The sequence below is a fragment of the Lissotriton helveticus genome, chromosome 3_1 (assembly GCF_964261635.1).
Source record: "Lissotriton helveticus chromosome 3_1, aLisHel1.1, whole genome shotgun sequence".
NCBI lineage: Eukaryota > Metazoa > Chordata > Amphibia > Caudata > Salamandridae > Lissotriton > Lissotriton helveticus.
Genome location: NC_136061.1, coordinates 874,385,690 through 874,412,470, shown reverse-complemented (window position 1 = coordinate 874,412,470; position 26,781 = coordinate 874,385,690).

The following is a 26,781-nucleotide window of genomic DNA, read 5'->3' as shown; positions in this document are numbered from 1 at the left end:
CACCTTAAAATCAATAAGGAAAATAAGATGAAGACAGTGCTGATGATGGACTTGTTGTGATTAGGTGATTAGAGTTTTTTGTTGTGGTAAAAGTAGCAAAACAAAGAAAAACACACAGGAATAAAAGTGAATAAGTACGGAAAAAAAGGAAGTCATTTTCAGGCCTCGGTGTCAGGGAAGCAGAGCTCGTCCTCCAAGTCTACGAATTGAGACGGGAGTAGGTCTGGTGACCGAGAAGAACTTCCGTTGGCGTCACCTAAGTCGGTGTCCTCTTCTTCCTGCGTGCATTCACGTATTTTGTAATGGGGTGGTATGAAGTGCTGATTCATCTTGATTATTGTTAACCTCTCCACATTTTTGGGCAAAAGGCGGGTCCTTTTTGAAGTAACAATGGCACCAGCAGCTCTGAAAACACGATCAGAAGACACGCTTGCGAGTGGGCAAGACAAATAATTTAGAGCCAGGTTGGTGATCAGTCGCCATACAGAGCTTTCGTATACCAATATTCCAATGGGTTCTCATTATGACAGACCTCCGTTGGGTCATCCAGATAGGCCTGCACCACCGACTCAAGGTTCTCCAGGGTTGATCCACTTTGCGTACCATCTGCGACATTTTCATCAGTGGACCGAGCAAACCCTTGTTGAGATAGCCAATCCCCTTCCGACAATATTTTTGGGCGGCCTGGTGCAGGTGAGGAGGATGATGATACGGTTGCTGGTGTCATTAACGGCTGTGAGGGAAAGTCACTCCCTTCGGCCACCGATTGAGAAGTGGAACTTGACGCCGGATGGCCTGCTGATTCAGTTGTACTTGTGCTGCCTCCTTGAAGGTTCTGCCGCGCTCTTTCGAACCGAGTGACTGACACAGCTAGCCAATGTTTGTACTTTGAAACATCTGCTTCATCAAAAGGAATTAATGCTTTGCTAGCCACTGCCTTTTTGTACCGTGGATCAAGAATAGTGGCACAAATGTAATGTTGTTCTGTATGTATCTTTTTAAGCCTTTCATTGTCAAGTAGGTGCCTTAATAACTTCTCCACCAAATCATATGCTTCTCCCTTTTCACCATCATCTCGGAACGTTGAAGTCACCTCCTTCAGTTGGTGCTCTAGCATGCGCAACAATGGGATAGCTTTGCTCAAAGAACAGTCCTCCCTGCTGACTGCAGCGTGAAGAGCTCAAAAGGACGAAGAATGTCTGTCAGGCTTGCAATTAGCTTCCATTCCTTCAACTCTAGCCCCATGTCTATGAGTAGAACCCATTTTAAAGACATACTCATGTATTACCTCCCACTGCTCAGACAGAAGCTCAAGCATGTAAAAGGTTGAGTTCCAACGTGTTGCCACCTCCTGGATTAGTCCTTTGACTGGCAGTTTACGTCCATATTGAAGGCTCCTCAGCTGCTTCCGGGCCTTAAAAGAATGGCTGAAATGTGTGCAGAATCTTCGGCAGATGATCAGTAATTTGACGACTGGCGCTTCTGTTTTCAAGATGGCTTGCACCACGATGTTAATACTGTGCGCCAAACACGGCACTCTGAAATAGCCACCTAGCTCCATGGCCTTAACTATATTACTGCCATTATCCGTGGAAACATAACCAACTGTGCGATTTCTTGGATGCAGCCATTCATTGACCTTCCGGTTAAACTCCTCCAAAAGATTAGGTGAAGTGTGAGATTTCCCCATGGCAAACATGCCTTCTGTTGCAATGTTTGCTAGTAGCTTTAAAAACTTCCTCCGTGTCAATATCTTTGTGTTTTAACTGTTTTTCGACCCCTGCAAAAGAGACCCAGTGTGCAGAGATGCACATGTAATCAAGGGCTTGGCAACTGGTCCACATATCTGTTGTCATGTGGATAGTGTGAACAGCACTCTTCAGAATAGCTGCCCCAATAACCTCCAGCACATCTTGATGTAGTGCTGGAACAGCAACCCTTGAAAAATAGGACCGGCTAGGAACCTTCCATTTAGGGCAGACTGTTGCCACCAATTCACGAAAACCCACCCCTTCCACGAAAGAGAAAGGGAGAAGGTCCAGCGCTAGCATTTTAGCCAGCTTTGCGTTATACAGACGCACTGTTGGGTGGTTGCGTTCAAATGGCGCATCCGACCAAACATGCTGCTAATGGTGGGCTGGACCGTTTTACGTGATGATGATGATGATGATGCAGACTTCATACCAGTTAGGCTCATTGATTTAGTTTTTTGCATTGGTGTCTGTCTCAGACTCTTAGTGTGCCTCATACATGTTGCAGGGGTAGAGGGTGTGGGCGCTACCACTGCAGTGCTGCTGCCAGGGTTCCTGGGTGTACCAGAAAAAATGTCTGTCGCTTCTTCACTTCCCCCCTGCACGATCAGCCTCTCGTCATCATCAGATGCAATATCAAGGGATACATTTGGATTTGTTTTTGTTTTGGCTTCCTCGATGTCACTTTGGTGCTTATAACACTGGATAGGGTGGTGTTGTTTGAGATGACCTCTCTGGCCTCCGGTACCATAGTTGGTACCAAGCTTACCCCGACTAACTGATACTTTACAAATCGAAAAAACAACCATGTTTTCCGCCTTTTTGCTAACAGTAAAGAAGTCCCAAACTGGGGACTGGAGATGTCTGCTGGTGGTGGAGGTGCTACTTTGACTTTCAATGCAAGATGAAGTGGAGGATGGGCGTGGCTGAATTGGTTTCTGTTGTTCACTTACAGCACCACTACTTGAGGTAATAGAGGTCGAGATGGATGGAGGTCCCTGCCGGCCCTTCTGATGAGAAAATATGGAAGCTGTAGGTCGTGTTGGTGTTGTAGTTAACTGCGTTGGTGGTGGTACCAGTGCCACGCCACCCACATCCTGCTCAGCAGCCATTCGGGCTAGGGTTAAAATGTTTGTCTGCTGCATGCCCGCTGTGGCTGGAGTGACGTCTGTGATGACTGGGTCATCATCGGACTGTTCATCAGCAGCATAAGACACCACTTCTTGTTCGTCGTCATCACCCATAAGTCGAAGCCTTGCGGGAACCTTCCTTTTAGGCTTAGCTACCTTTGTCGGCTCATGGCGTGCCTCACTGTCAGACTGCATTGCTGGGTTCCAATCACGATCAAGGTCATCAGAATGAAGGAGGCTTGAAGAAGAACTTGTAGTAGTAGTAGTAGTAGTAGCAGCCCTCCTTGACCTTTTTCTTGCTGGGGATCTGGGAGACAATGGATCATCCTCAGGAGGAGTGGCTTCCTCGGATGATACCTCCACTTGAATTTCAATTTCCTGATGTGCCCCTACTTCTGGAGTAACAAGCGTTGTAGGCAGTTGTGCTGCTCCATGAACCTCTAGTTGCACCTCTCCTTGCCCATATACTTGCGCCTCTCCTTGCCCATGTACTTGCGCCTCTCCTTGCCCATGTACTTGCGCCTCTCCATGCCCTTGTACCTGCGCCTTTCCTTGCCCATGTACTTGCGCCTCTCCTTGCCCATGTACTTGCGCTTGTACTAGTTGCACTTGTGGTTGTCGTTGCGGCTGTGATTGTTGAACACTCGCCAGCTGAGTTACACCCGGCGTTGATTGGATGGTACTTTCTTGTGATGAGCCAACATCACTGGTCGATGGAGATTGAGAAAGTAAAGTGGCTGCCTCAGCAGCACTCATGGTCTTGGACCTATCTTGGCGTGGTGGCACTGACCCCAATGAGGCAGAGGTGCTGCTTCCAGCTTGGTCCCCGACGGACACCGCTGCTGTTGCAGGCGTAGTTTTTTTTCCCCAAAAAAGGAGTCGGTGGGCACACCAGTCTCCTTGGTAGGTGGTGCCACTTGCTTCTTCTCCTTCTTACTGGCAGTGACACTGGCAACTTTCTTCGCTGAGGCGCTACGGCCACCTTTCTTTGGGCCCATCTTCTTCAGATGTCAGAACAGCAGGCCGCAGTTGCAGGAGTTGCAGAGTTGTCTTGTCTGTGGCCACACGTGACGTCGCGTGACGTTGTGCTGCACACACCGCTGCAGGACTTCTTCCTGGCATTGGTGGTTCTCTTGTGCACCTAAAAGCAATGGAAGACAGAGGAACATCAGTTATACACCCCAAAAAGTCGAAAAACACATATAAATCACCACAATCCCATGCCATCCATGCCTTCAATGATGTTTAAATTCAAGACACCCCACAGAAAGACTAGGCCCATGCACCACTGAGTACCCCTGGGCATTGTGGTTGAAAGCAAGGCAAACTGGGTGCAGGCCTGAGCACACTGCCTGCATTCAAATGGCCCCTTGACCCCCAGCACATGACCAGGCCTTGCCTGTACCAACCCTCAAAATGCCCCCCACCCACATGGCCAGTCCCCAACAACACCCCAAAAAATCGAAAAACACATATAAATCACCACAATCCTATGCCATCCATGCCCTCAATGATGTTTAAATTCAAGACACCCCACAGAAAGACTAGGCCCATGCACCACTGAGTACTCCTGGGCATAATGGTTGAAAGCAAGGCAAACTGGGTGCAGGCCTGAGCACACTGCCTGCATTCAAATGGCCCCTTGACCCCCAGCACATGGCCAGGCCCTGCCTGTACCAGCCCTCAAAATGGCCCCCACCCACATGGCCAGTCCCCAACAACACCCCAAAAAATCGAAAAACACATAAAAATCACCACAATCCCATGCCTTCCGTGCCCTCAATGATTTTTAAATTCAAGACACCCCACAGAAAGACTAGGCCCATGCACCACTGAGTACCCCTGGGCATAATGGTTGAAAGCAAGGCAAACTGGGTGCAGGCCTGAGCACACTGCCTGCATTCAAAATGGCCCCTTGACCCCCAGCACCTGGCCAGGCCCTGCCTGTGCCAGCCCTCAAAATGGACCCCACCCACATGGCGAGTCCCCAACAACACCCCAAAAAATCGAAAAACACATAACAATCACCACAATCCCACGCCATCCATGCCCTCAATGATGTTTAAATTCAAGACACCCTACAGAAAGACTAGGCCCATGCACCACTGAGTACCCCTGGCCATAATGGTTGAAAGCAAGGCAAACTGGGTGCAGGCCTGAGCACACTGCCTGCATTCAAAATGGCCCCTTGACCCCCAGCACATGGCCAGGCCCTGCCTGTACCAGCCCTCAAAATGGACCCCACCCACATGGCCAGTCACCAACAACACCCCAAAAAATCAAAAAGCACACAAAAATCACCACAATCCACTGCCATCCATGCCCTCAATGATGTTTAAATTCAAGACACCCCACAGAAACACTAGGTCCATGCACCACTGACTACCCCTGGGCATAATGGTTGAAAGCAAGGCAAACTGGGTGCAGGCCTGAGCACACTGCCTGGCTCCAAAATGGCCCCTTGAGCCTTGACCCCCACCACATGGCCATGCCCTGCCTGGACCAGGTCTCAAAATGGCCCCCACCCACATGGCCAGGCCCCAACCACACCCCAAAAAGTCAAAAAACACAAAAATCACCACAACCAAATGCCATCCATGCCCTCAATGATGTTTAAATTCAAGACACCCCACAGTAAGAATTGGTCCATGCACCACTGACTACCCCTGGGCCTAATGGTTGAAAGCAAGGCAAACTGGGTGCAGGCCTGAGCACACTGCCTGGCTTCAAAATGGCCCCTTGACCCCCACCACATGGTCAGGCCCTGCCTGTACCAGCCCTCAAAATGGCCCCCACCCACATGGCCAGTCCCCAACAACAACCCAAAAAATCGAAAAACACATAAAAATCACCACAATCTCATGCCATCCATGCCCTCAATGATGTTTAAATTCAAGACACCCCACAGTAAGAATTGGTCCATGCACCACTGACTACCCCTGGGCCTAATGGTTGAAAGCAAGGCAAACTGGGTGCAGGCCTGAGCACACTACCTGGCTTCAAAATGGCCCCTTGACCCCCACCACATGGCCAGGCCCTGCCTGTACCAGCCCTCAAAATGGCCCCCACCCACATGGCCAGTCCCCAACAACAACCCAAAAAATCGAAAAAAACATAAAAATCACCACAATCCCATGCCATCCATGCCCTCAAAGATGTTTAAATTCAAGACACCCCACAGAAAGACTAGGCCCATGCACCACTGAGTACCCCTGGGCATAATGGTTGAAAGCAAGGCAAACTGGGTGTAGGCCTGAGCACACTGCCTGCATTCAAAATGGCCCCTTGACCCCCAGCACATGGCCAGGCCGTGCCTGTACCAGCCCTCAAAATGGCCCCCACCCACATGGCCATTCCCCAACAACACCCCAAAAAATCAAAAAACACATAAAAATCACCACAATCCCATGTCATCCATGTCCTCAATGATGTTTAAATTCAAGAAACCCCATAGAAAGACTTGGTCCATGCACCACTCCTACCCCTGGGCCTACTGGCTAGTGAGGCTTTACAGCCTGACATAAATGAGAATTAAGTAAAAAAAAAATCAGAGAAACATTTGTATCATGTGCCATGACTAACCCTGGGCCTACTGGATACTGTGGCTAGCTACCCACCACAATATATATTTTGTTACAGTTGTGAAAAAAGTTTTAGAACTGGAGTTTCCTCAACTGCAATGCCCCAAACAAACAACACCAACTTACTTGTAAAATCTCAAGTCCAAAAGTGATCCAAACTCTAAAGTCCAAAAAGTCCTCAAATACAAATATCCTGCAGCAGTCACAGAAAGTAATCCTTCCAGCTCCACAGCCAAATGAAAAGTGACCAGTACATGGACAAAGCACTGGAAGGAACCTGCTGGACAGGAACAGGAAGTTGGAGACTCTAGGGCACTTCCTTCCTCCCACCCACCCACCCCAAAAAATGGACTCCTGCACCAAAAAGTGCAGCCAAATGTCAATCTGAGGAGTTATTCTGATCAAAATCATCATTTTCACAAGGTTTATGCTTCCTGCGGTGGATTTCTTGTGCAGAATTGCAATTTTTGCGATTTCGGGAACGCGAACTGTTCAAACCTCCCGCCGGAAGTCAGATGCGCGCCGTTGCGGGCATTTATGACGTACTCGTGTTGTCAAACTCTCGCCGTGCAAAATGGCAAGCCGCGATGACATAATTGCGTTCGAAAAACTCTCGCGCGATCAGGCAGCAAGATCGAAAATGGCGCAGCACACGCAAAACCGGGAGAAAAACAACTCGGCAGGCTCAGAGTCAACTCCACGCGCGCGATATTGTATTTTTCAAGCGCGACCAAGCAAAATAATTCGTAGCTTGCGAATTTGCGGAATATTGGGCAATTTCGCGTGATTCGCGAAATTGTCAAAAATCCGCAAATTCGCCCGCAAAACGGATTTTACGCCCACGCTTAGTTTTAACATCATCTTAGTGTTTGTCACCCTGCCTCTCATTCAACATTGGGAAGACATCTTGCTCAGGTGAGGAAAGTCGGAAGCTCTACATTTGACTTCAAGTCTTTTGCAAGTATTGGGCACAAGGCACTAGCTTGTAACTACCAAATCACATGCCTGCTGTTACTTTAGAATGAAGTATGTTTTTATTTTTTTCCCTTAACTATAAGTGATAATGGATGGAGTTCCAAAGCTGCAGCAACAGATAGGTGAATGATCAGATGCTGGCACTGTGCTGCTTACATCACGGAAGCAGGAATGTCATGGCTGAGTGTACCCTCCTCCCAGTCGGATGCTAAATTTTCTGGGTGTATACACATAAAGGGGATAATACCTGATGGTGTATATATAAGGGAACATATTATGTTTGCTCCCTCCCACACTAATTTCCTAGCACAAGAGGGTTTTATCTTATTAAGATCACCACCAGGTTTCAACTGTTGCAAATTAAATAGTGACTTGGATTTCTGTAGACATCCCAAACAGATTACACATTGCTACTTCTCTGATACAGCGTAAAACTACCTAAGTTAAACAGCTCAAACACTTTGGCCTCTCCCACTCCCTAAACACTGTAATTGTTTGACTTTTGTGACCTTGAATGTCAGAATATCTGAATGCCTGTCCTCATTGTGGGCACGGACAGGGCCTCAGTTCCCGTGTCTCGTTCTGTACGATGTGCAGCATTTATTTTCCTAACACAGGCAAGGAAGATAGGCCAGATTGCAAGATGCACCCGTGGCAAGACACAAAGGCACCCGTTTCCGTCTTCCTATGAAGCTCACTCCTCCGAACATCATCATCCCATACAAACTCGCCAGTCACCGGGCCTTGTTAATGGGTGATGTGGGTGGGGCTGACCAAAGCAAAGACAGAGGGATGAGTCTGGGGGTAATATATTTAAAATAGCAGGAGTAGGCTTTCCCATTATCTAAAAGTAATCCGCGAGACAGGGAAGCAGTTCTCCTGTTCAATGCCTATCTCCAACCCTTGATAGCTGCATTGAATCAACTGGAGTGCCAGATCTACAACTATGCCTACGACACCCAAATTATCATTCAGATTGATAACTCTCCAGTTGCCCACTGGATGTCGGCCAACTCCCTCAAAATCAACCCAGATAAGACAGAGGTATTGGCCATCACCACGGACACCAACCCATGGAGCAGTCTCTTCTGGCCAGAAGAGCTAGGCAAATAACGTGAGCCAGCCTTAGCGGTAAAAAGCCTTGGTATCAAGATTGACGACAAACTGTCCATGACCCAAAAGGTGTCAGCAATAGTGGGCACCTGCTCAGGTCTACTGAGACAGTTGCGGAAATTAGCCCCCCTTCTTACCTTTGACACCCTTAAACGAGTGGTATCAGCACTAATAATATCAAGATTAGATTATGGGAACACTCTCTACCTAGGGCTCCCAGGGAAACAACTGGCAAGACTTCAGATAATAATGAATGATGCAGCCAAACTTGTGTTTAAAGTGCCCAGACACACGCACGCCACACCTCTCCTACGCCAGCTTCATTGGCTTCCGATCAGGCATAGGACGAAGTTCAAAAGCCTCTGCAATACACACAAATTCATCTTTGGCCAGGCCCCGAGCTACATCAAAAACAGCCTAGCTAACTACATCCCAAGAAGAACGCTCTGCTCTTCAGAGGCCACCTTGCTGGTCTGCCCCCGCTCCCGTCTGTTCTCCCTCGGAGGAAGAGCTTTCTCCACCATCATCCCGCAAATCTGGAACAAGCTGCCTGACAACATACGAAAAGAACACTCCTTACTTCCGTTCAGAAAAAAAACTCAAGACCATACTCTCCCAGGAGGCATGGGGCACACGGTAACCTACTTTTTTCCCATCAGCGACCAAAGCAGAATTCCTCTCATAGCGCTTAGAGACCGTCAGTGATAATGTGCTATACAAATAGAAATTACAATTACAATTACTTACCAGCTGCATGACCGGCCCGGACTGATTGCTTTCCTGTCTGAATGCCTCATTAATTCAGGCCGACCCATCAGGTCCTGGGAACGGCTGCACTTAAAATAACGTACAACTGAGTGCGTGCTCTCTGAGGCTAACACCCTCACTGAATGAACTGCCACCTATAATGTTGCAGGAGGAAGCAGCTATTTGATGGCTGTACTACGGCACGTAGTGACATGCATGAATACAGCCAATAAGAAGGCACAATTTCTTTGTGGTCTGCCGGGAGACCAAAAAGTAAATATCTCGGCCATCAGGCTACTAAAAAGGTTTCGCGATTTTATCACGGATCGCAAAATCGCGAAATGCTGGAGGGTCTCATTGGTAATGTATAATTGGCAGATGATTTTCTGTTAACTCCACACTTACAAAGCAGGTAACAAAGACCCATCGACCAGGTGTTCCAGAGTAAGTCTAGAACATTGAACCCGGCTCCTTCAGTTGGTAGAAGAGTAGGATGGTCACTTTTTGAAGAGAGGGGAGAAAATCTAGAATAGACTTAGACCCATAGAGCCCCAAAATAGAGCCAAATGATTGAGAGCAGTGAACAACGGGCTTGGCTGAGGCCGGCGGAGATTGACGGTGCGGCAAAGAGAATGGAGGTGTTAGTATGAACAGGGATGTGTGTATTGGATTGCGGTGATTAGATAGTGTGGTGTCTTGCGGAGTTGGGATGAAAGTTGAGTGAATGTGGTTTATCGGGCCGAACACGCGCAGTCCATGAATTTTGGTTTTGTTTTGTTTATCGGGCTCAAGAGTAGCCTAGGATCCCAGGATATATTTGTGGTGTAGAAAATGCTGGTTTGTTGTAATTGTCTAACTGTTGGTCTGTTGGGAAACCGTGGAGCGCTATCAACAACCTGCTTGAGACAGGGAACTTTCTGTGAGTGGATTTGTTATAATCACCTGTGGAAAGCCTCATGTGCAGGGGTAGACTCCAATAACTCGAGTGTCCAGCGCAGGTCGAGGGTCACATTGCATGTATGTTCATGAGCGAGTGAACTCTATAAATATTTTAGTAAGGCAGATAATTACTTGTTGTGGTTTGTTGTAACTGTCCAGTCATTTGGAAGGCAGACAGTTATTTGGATTTGTGAATGTGTATTGTGATACTGTGAAGGAGGGTGAACAGGCTGCAAGGAGGAAAAGGTGATGTCAGAGTGCGCCGTGCTGCAATAGGTCGATTGGTGTGACACAGCACTGGGTTTGGTGGGTTGTCATCAGGAAGCAGAAACAAGGAAATTGTTAGCAACAATAATTTTGGCTTAATCATGTGATGCTTTAGGGTGTTATGAGATCTGTGTATAGAAAACAGAGGTGTGATAACTCAAGTCAGTGAGGAAGCACCGCCCGAGGATACTCCGGCACATTACATGTCGATGAATGTGGGTCTCCATACTATAGTTTGGATTCAAAATTGGCATATAATTACTGAGAAGGAGGGAGAATTGTCTTTTCCACAGTATGGGTCATTCTGATTGGACGAATTACACCTGTTGAGGGCAGTGATGTCTTCATTATGACCCCCACCTAGACCAACACAGTTTGAGGCATTAGACACTTGCATGCGAGCAGCACACACGTAAAGAATAAGGACAAATCTCAGGTAAGGGTGAAAATGGCAATGAAAGCATACCAGGACACCCAATGGGATGCACAGTTGAAGAGGTGGAGGGTAGATACCATTGAGGGAGAAAGGCTGTATGCACTACTAGAAGAAGAAGGACATTGTAACAGAAAGGGGAATGATGGAACAGATTCAGATGACAGTTTGATGGATAAACTTTTAGCAGAGCTTCCTACACCCTATAATTCGTTTTCATAGTAGGGAAGCCGGGTACTGGCAGATGCAGTGAGCATGGAAAGAAGGGAAGCACCACTGCCAGCCCCATGAACAAGAATAGTGGGAAGGATTTCGAAAGGGACAGAAGGAACAGAAAGACCAGTGTTTGGAGCAGCTGAGATGAGTGGAGTCAGCACTGCGGTCCATCTACCGGAAGCCCTTATGGTACTGGTCACCATTGGACCTGTAGTTTCATTGTATGATCCTAGCCTAGGGAAAAGCAGCAGTCAGCAATGCTCAGGACCAAGAGAAAGAATTAATTTTGGTGGAAATGTGACAATGGATGGGAAAGGTACATTTCTAGTGCCTGTGGAGACAAGTACACCTTTGCCAACAACCTCAGACCCTTGAAGCATGTGTGTGGGGTCTAAAACAGTATGGACAGGCTCATCAGCGAATTCCCAGTCAGATTTGAGAATATGGGAAGCCCCAGTTAGGGGACCCATGGGAAGGATACCAAAGGTAGGAACAAGTCACGGAGCTTCTGGAGGTCAACATATCTTGCAGAATACAGTATCTGAAGATTGACAGAGAGATCATAGTTGTGAAAAGGAAGGACAGATTAGTGTGACAAGTAAGGGAACGATCAAGGCTGCAATAAGGTCAAAATAGTTAGATGTGGTGAAATTGAAAGCAGAATTAGATGAGATAATTGAGGGAATCTTGCCTTTGGATACGATAGAACTGTATGAGCAGGATGAGTTGTTGTTTGTGGTGAAGGATTACTCGTAGGGCAATGCGATCACATGAGAAGTTGACCGAATTGGCTCAAAGATATAATGTGGACCTGACCAAAACTAACTGTTACAGGGAAATTGTAGATTGAATTACAGTGATCAGGAATTGGAAGAGAAATGTATGATGGGTTTGAAAATACACATTTGTGAGTTGGTCATAGGAATATGTACATGGAGCAGACTTGACAAGAGGGAAGAAAGGTGGTCTAAGAAAGTGTGTCAAAAAGGGAATAGGAGATACACTGCCACCTGGAGGGGGAGCCACAGGAGTAGAGGCTTATCCATTGCGAGAAGTACTGAGCGGAGGATATGTGCATGTACCTTGGTCAGGGGATGATTTAGCATCATTTACAAATGATTTTCCTCGGCTGAGGGAGAAACCTGCTGAATGGTACAAGCTTGTTCATCACTTTGTAAACATTTCGAAGGTGTTGTGGATTGATCAGAATAGCTTGTATAATATTCTGGTCCCAAGTGAATTATGGGTTGCATGTAAAATTGCTGTTGATTGGCCATCTATTGAACCAATCCTGTAACACATGGGCCTTCACCTAAGATTATGAAAATGTTTGAGCAAGTGATCATATGGTTGTAGTCTAAGGTCGTGCCACAGGATATTGACTGGGTCAAGATAGACCGAACTACCCAAAAGCGTAAGGAAACAGTGGATGCTTAGTATGAGAGGCTCTTACAAGGTTTCAAGCAGTACAGTGGGCAGGATACTCTAGACCTGAAGGGTATGGGACAGTTTGTTTCCAAGTTTGTGTTAGTATTGAGACCAGAGATTAGCTTTATGATCCAACAGCACTTGATCTGCTGGCAGATTATATCTGTGAATGAAATTCTACGTTATGCCAGATACTGTAGTGATGAGGTGGAGTCCACACAGAAGATGAAGAATACGTTAATGCTGGTGCAGATAGAAATGCAGATAGGGGAAAGCAGATCCAGACAGTTGGAAGAACGTTGGATTAGAGACAGGGAAATAATCAGGGAGGGATGCAAAATGTGTTGGTCCTATGGGACTGAGAAGAGGAAGGGGTACAGATCCCGGGTTAGGAGTATATATAGGCACCTTGAAGAAGACCTCTGTCTGTCATTATTGCCACAAAATCGGGCATTGGAAGTGCAAATGTAGAGAAAATCCTGCAAATCAGATACAAGATGAAGAGGTAATACAAGTGCCTGATGTTATGAATACTGTGTAAAGGCCTAGATCCATGAATGGGGGAGGTATGGGTCAGCAGATGCAGGTTCCCCAACCTCCGGGAATCCCGCAGAGTAACAGAGTGTACCAACAGATGCCTTTCATTGAGGCATGCAATTACTTCAATCCAGACCTCTCATTATGATGGTCCCGGGGGAGGGGGGGGAGGTGTGAAGAAGATTGCGCTCTTGGAGCAGTCATGGAGGTAGAACAGAGAGGAACGTTTGTGGAGGCAGATGTTGACGGTTATCCCATTACATTCTTAATTGATACTGGTGCTACCTGTTCCACTGTAAGGTCTACAGTAGTCCCAAACCTACTCCTCTCTGGACAATTGATCCAAGTTGGAGGAGTGGTCAATAAGCGGATGACAAATCCTTTGGCAGACGAGTTACCTGTAAGGATAGGAACATTCCAAGATTGACACCGGTTTGTGGTGTGCGATTCAAGCCCAGTCTGTTTGTTCGAACGTGATCTCTTGTGTACGTTAAATTGTACCATCTACTGCATGCCCAAAGCAATAGAATTACAGACTCTCGATGATGATATTGCATTTAAGCTGGAGAATCAAAATCTCTGTGCAGAAATTGTTCCTGTGCTAACGGTGAATGAGCTGCCATATGATTTGCGAGACGCTGTCTCTCCTATGGTGTGGGACTTTACAGGTGAAGAAATAGTATTGATTTGAGGGGTTGAGCAAGTTCAGATACAGATCAAACCCAATGCTGAATTGCAGAGACCACCCCAATACACCCTAACCCCTGAAACGGTGGCAAGAATAAAACCTGTATTTGAGTTTATGATTGCACAAGGCATTCTGACGGAAATTGGAGGACGCCCATGCAATTTACTCATCATGGGATTGCAGAAGCCAAGTGGCAAGTATAGGATTGTCCAGGATCAGCAAAGGGCCAATGCGTTTGTGATTCCATGTTGTTCTGTGGTACTGAATCCAGCTTTGCTCTGATTTCAAATTCCTTGTGAAGCAGAGCGGTTTACTGTCATTGACTTGTGTCAAGCATTCTTTTTGATACCCTTACATGAGGAAAGCCAATTTTTACTTGCTTTCCGGTTGGAAAACCATGTGTTAACGTAGTGTCATATCCTGCAAGGGTATACCGAGAGTCCACCTATCTTTAATCAGATATTGAAAAAGAATCTTGAGAGTCTAATGCTGCCGCAGAAGTCAGTACTTCAATATATTGATGACCTGATTGCTTTGAAGACTGAGGAAGCTTGTAGGGTTGATATTGTTGCTCTGGTAAATCATCTGGCTGAGAATGGGCACAGGGTGTCCCCAAGCAAACTTCGATATTGTTTGCCAGAGGTCCAGTATTTGGGTCAATGCATTGAGAAAGGTAAGAGAAAATTGTCACACGATCGCATTATGGCAATCATGGAAATGAATCTGCCTACTACACAGAAAGAAGTCTGGATGTTCTTGGGAATAGTGTGCTACTTTCAACAGTGAATCCCCAAATTTTCATTGAATGCGAAGCGTTCACAGATATTGACACGCAAAGATGTGAGTGATCCGGTACCATGGGATAACGACTGCTTGTTCGCCTTCCTGGAGTTGAGAGAGAGCCTGTGTCGCGTTCCGGCTTTAGGAATGCCTGATTACAACAAAGCGTTTTCGCTCTTCTGTGGGGAACGAGAGGGTTGTGCCCTAGCCATACTCATCCAGATGCATGGGTGTGTCCTTAAACCAGTGGTCTATTTCTCAGCTACATTAGATCTTGTAGCTTCAGCGTCGCCCGGATGTCTCAGATCCAGTGCTGCACAGGTGTCAGCATTGAACCATGTGAAAATATTGTAATGGGTCCTCCACTTACTGTTTATGTTTAGCACTCATTTGAGCTCCCGATGACCAGAAACAAAACACGGCATATGACTAACAATAGGCTGACCCGTTATGAGCAGGTCATATTGGCCTCAGAGAATGTTACCTTGTAAAGATGTTCTATGGTAAATCCTGCTACTTTGATGCCTATTCTGAATCTTGAAGGGGAAGATTGTGAGGACCATGACTATGTGGATGTGACTGAACTTTGTACCAAACCGAGGCCCAACATTGTTGATGAACCACTGTCTGAATAAGATCAAGTTATTTTTGTTGATGGTTCATGTTTAAGAGACAATGAGGGTCATTTGAGAGCAGTGTTTGCTGTCAGCACTATTTCTGGAGTTGTGAAAGCTGCTTGCTTACAGGGAATATACTCCGCACAAGTGGCTGTAATCATTGCCTTGACCCTTGCATGCCTTATTCCTGATCAAATCTGAATCATCATCTATACCGATAGCCATTATGGATTCGGTGTAGTTCATGACTTCAGACAGCTATGGTCACAGAAGGGGGTTCTTAATGTCATCAGGATCTCCAATCAGGAATAGGGAATATGTGAGACAACTATTGGAAGCTTTGCAGCGACCAAAGGAAGTGGCAGTAGTGAAATGTGTTGCTCATGGAAGGGGGAAGATTGTGTCATGAAGGGAAACCGTTACTCAGATGAGGTTGCATGTTTTTGTGCTGTACATGCTTGCATCTTCAATGGAGAATACATAGGAGAGAGCACAGAAAAGACCAAGCTCAGCATGATGCTAGCCATAGGGGACACTTGGGATGAGGTCAAGCGTCTGCAGGGAGAAGTGTCAGACCAGGAAGAAGCTGGTTGGATTGAGACCGGTTGTGAAAGGCGAGATGATGACATTTGGGTATCAACTGATGGTAGAGCAGTATTACCAGACTGCTTGTTGAGTCCTATGGCAAGGCAGATTCATGGAGCAGTTCACCTTGTGAGAGATGCTATGGTGCGAAACGTGGTTTAACACTAAGTTTCATGTGTATGCCGAAGCAGTATTCAACAGATGTGTTACATGTCAACAGATCAATGCTGGAAAGAAAACTGTTGTTGTGTTCAGTCACATTGGGAGGTCGGGAGGTTCTTTTAACAGGATCCAGCTAGATTTCATTGAAATGCTCAGGTGCAACACACTGAGGCATGTATTGGTAGTGGTATGTATATTTTCACGATGGGTTGAGGCATATCCAACTAGGAGATGTGATAGTCTCACAGTGGCAAAGTTGCTGCATAGAGAGTTGATACCGCGTCTGGATTTCCAACCTTATTGGAGTCGGATAGAGGAACGCATTTCCACAGTGAGATCATGAAGCTGTTGTGTACTCCCTTACAGGTTAACCAGAGAGAGCACTATAGTTATAGGCCAGAGGCGTCAGGACTGGTGGAACAAGTAAATGGGATTCTCAAGATAAGGATGGCGAAAGTGTGCTACTCAACATCTTTCAACTGGCCTGATGCACTGCCCTTAGCACTGATGAGCTTGCATAGCACTCCAGATAAGAGGCCAGGACTTTCAAACCATGAGATCCTGATTGATGGGGATGACTATGCACTTGCCTGCGGTGCCAGCCACAACTTTGATAAACATCACCTATGATTTGATCCTCGATTATTGTAAAAGATTGGCTGATGTGGTTTATTCTGTGTCACATCAGGTTGAAATTATGACTGCACTGACCTCGAAGGACCTGTTGCGTGAGCTGTGCCCTGGAGACTGGATATTGGTTTGCAAGCATATGAGGAAGAACTGCCTTCATGCACTGTGGCAAGGTCTGTATCAGGTGATTTTGGTGAAAAACACGGCTGTGAAGTGCGGACGTTTTACAAACTGGATTCATGCCTCCCATACCCACAGAGTTCTAGAAACCTTGGAAAAAACAGCTCCTCTCCCTGAAGAAAGTCCAGCTGTGGTTGCAAGGCTGAGGGATAGGGCAAGTCAAGCTGTGGGGGTTCCCGATGAGGCCGGTTACTCACCAGGTCCAGTTGAGGGGGGTCACACTACACAAAGCCCATGTATAGAATCTGAGGGAAACGGTTATGTTGCGAGTGGTATAGAGTCAGACTCAGCTGAAGAGACTGGTGTGAAAGTGGTTGAGTGCAGCGGAGAAGAACTAGAACTGAAAGAGAATCGTAGCTGGTGAGACAAGGGAGATTTAACTTGAGACTTAAATCTGAAAGAGATCTTGCTCCAGTGTCTGAAACTTCCGAATCAGAAAAAGTGGTACAGTGGATAACCAAGGGAGATTGAGAAGACCAGGGAGAGCCAAAGTACTGTGCCAGAGATATGTTGCCCCTAAGTGGACATACATCATCACCGATGCAGTGAACAGCGAGGTCCGGGAGACCAAAATCTAGATGAGTGAGGCGCGGCATCTCAGTGCTGAAGATTGAAATTGAACTGTTGGTACCTGGAGTGGAAGCCTATGGACTCCTGACACTGACTGCACCAGATCCTCCCAGACTAAGTGGGTTGTGAGATCTGATTCTGAGTGAAAATTAATTTCCAAATTTTGGGCGTCTACCTTAAGCTCAGGAGTTGACAGCCTTAAAGATGGAAATCTTGCAGCGTGTTATTGAGGAACTTGGCTCCGATTTCGTACATGATGTAAGTTGAACTGTAAATAAAAGCTGAAATTTTAAGAAGATAACCTCGGCCTGAGTGGAAGAAGAAAACATTTAGGGACCTTTCCATGAAAGAAGAAAGAGGGCTAGGGAAGCCTTTGAATTGTAAACTAAGTAAGAACGAATTCCATAACTTCGAATTATTGCATGAACTTTGTGCACAATAAGAGAGAGGCACAAAAGAACTTTGTTTGAACCTCTTGCAAGGTACAAACCAAACTCATCGAAAATGGAGTCTGGAAATTCGAATTGTAGACAGAAATGTAAATAGGCACACTTTTAGTATACCTATTATGCCTTCCCAAGAATGAAGAGTCGATCAGACAGTAGAACATTAGAGAATACAAGCATACATTTTATTAGCAATACTCTGCAGAGGAGTCAATGCTGACCTGCACCCTAAGATGTCTGCAGAGGGTCTGACCCCTCCCAACAGTCTGCAGTGAGTAATCATTCTTCCTGCAAAGCCTCCAACCATGCCCACAATGGAAAATTACCGGCCCGGGTCTAACATGAGCAAAGAGGGTACAGAGGGATGAGCTACCACCTGCCAGGTGGGCACACGTTATCGACAATTCAAGGTTACTGCGCCGAGCCTCAGCGTCTCCTAACGTGGGAGCAGAAACTACACACTCGGATCGGTAGGCGAGGGCAGACTGGCCTATTCATTAGTAAGTCGAGAAACAGCCTTGAACAGAAGAGAAAATAATAACAATATACAGTGTTCTGCTGAGGAAAGCAATACGAGTAATAGGGTCTAGTTCAGGCATGGTCTAAGCAGCCTATTAGGGATTATGAAATACAAAATGGAGTCACACTTGCTAACTGAAGCCTACACATTACAAGGATAACTCAGTGGGTTGCATAACATGAATACAAATGGCATCTATTTAGCCACATACTGCTAACCTAATATAGCATGAAACAAGTGTGTTACAGGGATGGGAATTTCAAACCTGGCACTACTACCATTTTTTGAGTCGCAGGAAACGAAGTCTGAGGGGGTGGGAGTACGAGGGACATCCACACCTTTCATTTCAAGCATTGAGCAAATCCGATAAGGCTATGATAAAAGAAACAAGTTGCTTATTGCATTTATATTTAGCTAGAGGTGATTATAGGTTGAATGCGCATGGGAAGCTGTTATATGCTTATGTGAGTATGATGGGTGTGATTGTTATGTGTGCATGCAGTTGCCCGCATCAGTAGAGGAAGGAATTAGATATCATCACCTTCCCCTGACATATGGTATCACTTGTAGTGTATTGCTTAGTAAGTTCTATTGCAAGGGACATTTTGAGTATTACTTTTCCAATTACGATGTAGTACTTTCAGAGGTACCAGCCTACAAGCACTTGAACACGTACGGTTACTATAAACCAGAAGAGAGAATGGCGAAATACTTTGTTCCTATTGTCACATTAGATACAGCCTATGCACACCATTACAATCGGAACTGCATGTTGACTGACGTAGAAAACAAATTTGTAGATCAGATAGAAGATAAGCATAGGCAATCACAATTTGGACCAGACATTAGAGACAAAAAGATTGACTGGACTAAGGAGGTTTTAACTCATAAGGCAAATGGATGTTATGGTCCAATAGCGCTAGACTTACAGCAATGAGGGACGCTTTGCATTAGACAGCCACAGACATATTATGATAAGGTATTTGTGGGTGAGAGTGTATGTGATCATATTTTTCTGATGGAAGAATCTGGGAAAAAGTCCGTGCAGAGCGCGATAGAGGTGATGTCGAATGTGTATTCTGTTTGCGGAAAGAATGTGTATGTTAAATTACCTCTGAATTGGTATCATCTAAACCAGCAAAAACGAAGTCCAGCACAGCATCAAAAATACAGGAGGTAGAGGCAAAAAGATAGGGGAAAACCAAGCCAAAGATACCAGGTCTAACAGTATGGTACATTTTATATGGCTGCTGTATTTCGTAAGATTTACCATGTGGAGGATTAGTGGTCATTTGAAGGTAAGCAGTCTCAGCAAGAGAAACAGGATACAAGTAAAGGAGAGATTGTGGTAGATGTGTTTGGAACACTGATACAGAGATTTGCAGTGGTTCTTAATGATTTGAAGATTAGAAAGCTGTCAATTCCTGTGGATGGGTTGTTAGTGAATACAGCTGAGTCCTTGTTGCTTATAGATGGAGAGATGGTTTCGATAAGGGCTACGGTGGTGCGAAGCCATCTTGCTTTAGATATATTGTTAGCAAAGGAAAGCGGAGTCTGTAAAATGTTGAGGGTTCAACAGTGATGTACTTATATCCCAGACCATAGTAAAGATCTGAGGAAATACATAAGTAACATCATAGAAATACATCATGAGATACATGATCTGGCAATAGAGGGAATCTAGGATAAAATTGGCCAAGGATTTGGAACGGTCTGAAGTTGGGTTGCAATCTTGGGAAGGGACTTCTTGGCTATATCCTGAAGCCGATCATAATAATTGTGATCTGTGTCATCATATTACTGAGTGCTGTCAGAGCTTATAAGTGGCATAGAACAAGAAAGATTGACAATTCTCTTACACAAGGGGAAAGGAGAATGGAGAGACTGCAGGAGAGTCTCCGTGAGAATCTCAAAAATATGGAACCAAGTAGACAGGGGAAAAATGGCTACTACCTCTGTTTAGGTCGGTTTTTTCTGCAGGGAGATAATTTTTACAGAGACATGAACTGATTGTGATGACACTAGTCATCAGAGGGGGGTCTGATAGAGTGCAACTTTGCTCTTTATTTGTAGGGGTGCGTTATAATCATGGGTAGTCCACATCCACATATAATCTGTTGTATTATGTTATTTGAACATGAATTGTAATATCGTGTAAGCGAAGTGTTAGAGTTTTTCATCATGTAACCAAAGAATGAATGTAGTTAATGTATGAATTTAGGTATCCATATATGTGTGAAGTATTTTCATGATGAATGAACATATCTTTTAGACAGGCTCCCATAATGTGTGTATATTAATAGTTCATATATGCATGTATTTTAAACGTGTACACTTATCTTATGTTAGCCGAAAACGTGGTAGGCCTAACTTTTGTTTTTCCCTGTTCACTCTGGGGTTAAAGGTTGCTAACTAGAATATATATCCTTGTGAAATTCTCTCCTTTCAAGTTTCCGATGCAGGTGCAGTAATTTGTCCTTGTTAGTTTAAATAATGTTTTTGTTTTAGGAGTTGGATAGTCCTAGGGACGAGAGGATGCCTTTGAACAAGCGGAGACGATAATGTAGGAGGATATAATTTGTGTCTGGAAAGGCCTGGGAACCAAGGTCATCGAACAAGAGATTGGATGTCCATTACTTCATGGAATATTACCTAACAAAAAGTGTCTAATTGGATTATGTATTCGGGGGTGTGGTATTCCACTGTGTATTGGAGATAGGGACAGAGTCTGAACACTTTTGCCTTACCTGAAGAGAGGAGAGCCTCTTAGAACAAGCTCTTTAGCTTTACGCTACTCGACCCAATTAAGGTGAGTGTGATTCTTAGGAAGTCTTCACGTGCTGACACCTTTCAGGGAGCTTGCCTGGGAATAGCTTAATAGGGATGTCACAGTGGATGTAGTGTAGGGACAGACTAAATAATTTTTACTTATGAACAGCCAATGAAGAAATCTCTTGATGTAGTCTCTATAAATATTTGTGTTTTGATCCTTGAATTGCTGATTCTGTGCATGATGCACTGCCTAAATTTAGTTAGCAGATTTGGTTTTGTATTAGTGCCCTTGTATCTTTACACTCTCCTCATGAGGTGTTTGTATGCTTAACTTTTCTTGGAGCTGTAATAAATATACTAAACTTAGATAAGAAGTCTGTATTTCTTCAGCTGTATTTCTTCAGTGTCATGAGCATTGGTAATGTATAATTGACAGATGAGTTTCTCTCCACTCCACACTTACAAAGCAGGTAACAAAGAACTATCGGCCAGGGGTTCCAGAGTAAGTTTAGAACATTGAACCCGGCTCCTTCACCTCGATATTTCATGAAACTTACTAGCGATTTCAAAATATTTAGGATGCATTTTATGTTGCAGACCCGGTGCAGAATGCATCGCAGTGCTGCTGGTGGTGATTGTGAAGTCCTACAGTTAAAAAGATGAACTTTACCATAAGGAATTGTTTGAAGTAGTCTGCAAAGGCTGATTTTAGCTTCCAGTTGAGTGGTCGAAGGAGATTCACAACTAGAATGTTTAAGAAATGAATCTTGGTTTGACAGACGGAGATAGTTCTGGGTGGTTATAGAGGGCATGGGGCAATGGAATAGTTTTCTCATGCGAGCATAATCTTTCATATTTTCTGAATTTTGCATTACACGAAATGTGCAAAATGTTTGCTCTAAACATTTTCTTCTCAAACCTGTTTCCTGCCGGGATCTTGCATGATCTTTTTACACGAGGTATATGCTTTTGGAGAAAAGTTATTCAAGGTATAGATGAGGAACATCAAACATATCAAAAATAGAAATACAACAAGGTATCTATAAAAATAAAATGAAAAAACTGGAGCCAATTTAAACGTTTTGTAAATGTTTAGAAGCAAGAGAAGCCAAAAAAATTACTAAGATCTTTAAGTTCAGATTAATCTTCTCGAGGTCTTGGTTTCTTGAAAGCAAGAGTCAATAGAATAAGATTCCCACGAGGTTGAGATTTAAATGTCCTCCCCCTCAAGTTAATAATTCAACAAGAAAATGATAATTCCCAATTGTTAGATTCCATTAAATGCAAGTGTGAGGCCAGGCTTTAGGGTAGTGCGACTGGTGCAGCGGCACTGTGCGCTGAACTTTGGAGGGGACGTTGAGCTCAGGGGGGTTGCTATGTTTAGCAATATCTTATGATTGGAGAGATGAGGGTCACTTTTGCCCTGTGGTATTGAGAGAATCCGAGAAGGCGGTCATGGGCTGTGGGGGGCGCCAAAAGTGATTGTCACACCGGCGCCGCCAGCACTAAAGCCGGCCTTGTGTGAGGCTCAGACTCGTTGAGTAAGGCACGATAATTACCCAATTTCCAAATAATAGTTCCATCTACCAGAATATGTCACTGTTGTTAAATAAAAAAGCCACAGAAGTTAGTTGAAGGGGGGGCGTGGCTTGGCGCCGTGGGTGATGGCGGCGCCTGAGTGAAGCTCCGCCGAGGTGCCGGGAGTCTCACTTCCCTTCCCACGATGTTCCTGTTCTGAAGCCTTGTCCTGCCGTCGGAACGTCTCTGACATGCAGTGGCGCTCTTGAGGAACTCTTCCCGGCGAAGGAGACGGAGGTATTCGCCGCTCCGCTTTCACGGAAGCTCCGGTGTTCGCAGCCGCCATTTTGCGACTCCAGTCACGGAGCGGCTCTCCCGCAGAGGCGAGTGTGGTTTCTTTGTCCAGACATCACATGTGAGTTGCTCCACTTACGGACCACCTATGCACCCCCTCAGGGTCCAGACTTGTTTCCTTATTTATTCAGCGCCACGCACCTGAGGTCAAATTTTTCCTCACGCAGCGCGGCCACCAATTTACACGCTCCGGAGTATTCCTGCCTGAATGTTGGAATGTTTCTTCCGCTCTCCTTCTGCCTCAAAGCTTGACTTTCCACAATTATAATATATTCTGGTTGCCTTCTGGAACGGCTTCCATGTCTACATTATCGTTCTAATGCAAGCAGGGATGGTAGATTGCTTACTATCCCCACCAGTCAATATATTTCTATGGGATTTGCCTCAATGATGCAGACGCTTCCTTCATACTTACTTTTCAGCTCAACAACGACTCGGTGATCTGTCCTTACTATAGATTTTGCCGGCTGGGGATGCCCCTCACTCCTGCTGACCTCCATTTACACTTTGGCATTTCATGACTTTCAGCGCAGTTTTGTGGATTTCTTCTGTGATGTACTTGACTGCACGTTTCCGTCCTCTTGCCTTTTGCTCTCCTTGTATGCAGTAGCATCTCAGCTGCCTTTTTTCTTTTAATATACGCACTGGTTATAGCTGTCTGAGCTCCTTCTTTATTTTCCTCAGGACTACCTCCTCATCACTGGGGTTGTTTCCAGCACTTTTACTCGCTACCACCAATTGTCATTTACTCTTCGTTTCTTTGCTCCTTTACATGGGAAAACAACAACACATGTCTCGCTTTTCTTCCAAAGCATCTACAAGGGTGGCTTTTGTTAAGACCTCTAAAGTCTTCTCAGCTCTCTCCCAACTAGAGGATTCTCTTCCACCTTCAGGCTCGGAGGAACTCATGGAAACACCCTCTCCTACAGCATCGGGGAAAACAACTGTCAAGCGGCTAAAAAAACATCCTCTTTCTCCACCTAAGCCATCATCTCCTGTATCCATGGAGCTGCTATTGGAGGAAATCCGCTCATTTCGTCCTTTTCTCGAGGAAATTGGAACACTACGCCCTTTTATGGAGGAGACTAATGCCAAACTTCAAGTTCTCACAAACAATTGGTCTCAAATTGAAACGAGAGTCTCTTCGGTGGAACACTCTGTTGCATCTTTTCAAGAATCACAAGCCAAAGTTACACATTTGTCTTCACAGGTAGGAGCTCTTCAAAAGCAGGTGGAGGAGTTGGAAAACAGAGGCAGGCGTAACAATCTTCGCATTTACGGTCTTGCAGAAGGTCTCGAAGGGTCCGACCCGATTGCCTTTTTTAAGTCCTTCCTTCCTAAACTGCTCCATCTACCGCAGGATACATCTCTCAACATCCAACGTGCGCATCGTCTGGGCCGTTTACCTACATCCCTCTCCATGTCACAAAGGCCAAGGGGTGTCATCCTCTACTTCCTGGAGTACACCGACCTCTTGAAAGTTCTAGCAGCTGCTAAGGCTCTTCCCAAACTGACTTGGCTTGACTCTCCACTATTCTTCGCTCAGGACTATGCCAAAGCTACTGCCAACCGTAGGAAAGCTTTCCTCAGCATGAGAGAGGTCCTTCTCGCAATGGGTGCCCGATATGGCTTGTACCATCCGTGTCTGTTTAAGGTCACCTATAATAACAAGACCACCACCTATGAGGATCCAGTGAGATTACAGAGTTTCATTAATGCCCATCGTACCTCTACTATGGATACCTCTGGTCCTTCATCTTCTTATCCTGGCTGACTGTTCACACTGCACACTTGTTTGGAGACTCACGCTCTTTCATTGCTGTGTTGTTGTTCGCCTCATGTTTTAGGCTGATTTTTTGGTTCTGTTAGCTAGTTCATGTTCTACTCATACGTTCTGTTGTTATGGTCTTCCCCTTTTTTGCAGTTCCATGCTTGCTTGTTTGTTTTCCTCCTTTTCCATATTATGACGTTTTCCATTAGGTTTCGTTCCCTAGTCTTCATTTTTTGTCACTGCTCTTTGTTTTGTATTGCCTTCTCAGCTTTACCCCGTATTTGTTTCCACAGGAACCCTTTGATCCATGATGACATCTCCCCGGTTCCTTGCCCGGCTGTCCTCAGTTGTGTTGCCTTCCCTACCTGGCTCCTTCCCCCCTCATCTTTTTCTTGTACTTCCCCTCAGTAGGTATGTTTTCCTCATGTTTTTTGTACCTTTTTTGTTTTCTGTTCCTTTTCACTTCCCCTTCCTTCATCAAAGAACCTCCTGTTTTGCTTTACGATGATGTTCTTTTCTCTTCAGGTTATATTTTCTCTTTCCCTACTTTCATTCATTTCTATTTCTTACTCCCTTCTCCATCCATCTGCACTCCCTTCTTATCTCTCACTCTTTACTCGTTACTCTTGGACCTCTCTCCTATTTCTGATCTTACTCTTCTTGTACATTTCTTCCTTCTTCTTCATTTTACTTCTACTTTTCTACATATCCTTCTGATCATTCATTCTTCTGTCTCTAATTTCTTCTCTTTCTATTCCTCATTCTTTCTTGGACGCATTGTTCAACCAATTTATGAATTTTATCTGTAAACTATGTCTTTAAATATGGTTTCATGGAATGTTAAGGGTATTAACTCACCTGTTAAACGACAGCGCATTTTATCTCACCTAGCCAAATTAAATACTGATATTGCATTTCTTCAAAAAACTCACCTCTCGGACATAGAATCTGGTAAACTTAAGAGAGGTTGGGTGGGCGAAGTCTTTTTCTCACAGGGCGATGGGAAACGTAATGGTGTTGCCATTTTATGCCGCAAGTCACTTCCTCTAACGGTCATATCTCAGGACTCGGATACCAATGGCAGATGGCACCATGTCAGACTATCACTTAGAGGTGTTCCAATCTCTCTCCTTAATGTCTATGGTCCCACGACGGGTGACCCCCTTTTTTGGGCTGACCTTTCTCCCCGTATCACTCAATTCATGGATGATAACTTCATCCTTGCGGGAGACTGCAATCACCCTTTTGATCCTTTTTTGGATAGGAAATCTGATGCCACTTATATTCCCACAAAGCCACACAAATTGTTTACCCAAGCTATTTCGCAACATAAGCTTGTTGACTCCTGGCGTTTGTGTAACTCGACTTTGCAAGAATTTACTTTTTATTCCCCCCACCATCGTTCCCAATCACGGCTCGATTATATTTTTGTTTCACACGCTCTTTCTCAAACTCTCCAAGCGGCAGAAATTGGTCCAATTTTACATTCGGATCATGCCCCTGTCTTGGTTAGTCTTGAAGTTTTACCCAAAACTGAGGGTCCTAAGAGATGGCGTTTCAACAATGCCCTCCTTCTAGACCCCAATTTTTCTACTTCTTTTTCTGCCTTTTCTGATGAATTCTTCCTTTTTAACGATGTCCCACCTATTTCGAAACATACTCTCTTTAAAGCAGCTGCCCGTGATTTCATTATTAACTTTGTCGCTAAAAAACGTAGATCTGCTCGTCACTTTACCACAACCCTTCTTCAGGATATTAAGAGATTGGAACACGCCTATTTTACCTCACACTCCTCAGATAGTCTGACATCTCTGGTTGCTGCCAAACTTAAATTTAACGAAAAGTCTACTGAAGATGCTTCTTTATATTTGCTTAAATCTAGTGCTAAGTTTTATGGTGGTCGGAACAAAGCCGGGAAGATTCTTGCTAATTACTTAAAGGTCAAACAAAATAAAATAAATATTGAATCGATATATGATGATGATGCCCATTTACATCACAAAGATGCTGACATTCTTGCTACTTTCTCACATTTCTATGAGTCTTTATACACCTCAGACACACCTTCTTC